Raw genomic sequence first — 1,052 nt, 5'->3', positions numbered from 1 at the left:
GTGTGGAGGCTAGGGGACTGTCTAGGGTGGGTGGAAAAATGGACACATATGTGATACCCTTTGTAATACTTTAAGCAATAAAAAAAATAATTAAATGCAAACTGGAAAAAAAAATAAAGTGCTAATGAGAGAAGAAAAAAAAAAGAAGCTTTTGGAGCACTAGATTCCATGCACTCCTAATACCCCAGACATCCCTCCATAACTCCCCATCACCCCTGACATTGTCACACCATCACTTATTGCTCTCTTCCGGATTGCCCATCAGGATACAAACACACTGCTATTTCTACCTTCCTAAATTTAAAACAACACAAAACTTTCATAGGACCCCACTTCCCTTTCCAGCTTCTACTCTATTCTTTTTACCAAAACTCCTAAAAGATATTTCTAGCTCACTGTCTCCAATTCCTCATCTCCCATTCTCTCTTGAACCTATTCTAATTGGACTTTCCATCCATCCATCCCCAGTCCTGTGGTACTGTTCTTATTAGGTTCACTGATAACTTCATGCTGCTAAATTCATTGTCCATTTCTAGTCTGCAATGTCATAGATTTAACAGAGGTGTTTGAAACAGTTCATGGCTACCCCTCCTTGAGGCGCTTTTTAACTTCCAAGATCACGTGTTCTTGGCTTTCTTTCTTATTCCTCATTTCTGGCTACAATAACAAACAAATAATTGCATAGCAACCAACCCCCAAATCTTAGGGGCTTGCAAAAACCACCATTGCATTTTTCATTCACAGATCTGAAGGTGGGCTACAGCTCAGCTGATCTAGATTGGGCTGAGCTGGGCCAAATGGGACTCCAGGATTCTGGTTCTGTTCTGTAGAGCATATTTTTAGGGCTTCATTTACTCAATGTAATATATTTGAAGTTCATCCATGTTGCATATATGAGGTAATTATAAATTGATCAATTTACCAGATAGATAGATGATAGATAGATAGATAGATGGATAGATGGATAGATAGATAGATAGATAGATAGATAGATTCTAGCTCTGTCTACTGAAAGGGCCTAACAGCAATGACACCTGCCTAGCAATAAGTAC

Source organism: Myotis davidii, unplaced genomic scaffold (genome assembly GCF_000327345.1).
Source record: "Myotis davidii unplaced genomic scaffold, ASM32734v1 scaffold902, whole genome shotgun sequence".
NCBI lineage: Eukaryota > Metazoa > Chordata > Mammalia > Chiroptera > Vespertilionidae > Myotis > Myotis davidii.
This window is presented reverse-complemented; position numbering follows the sequence as displayed.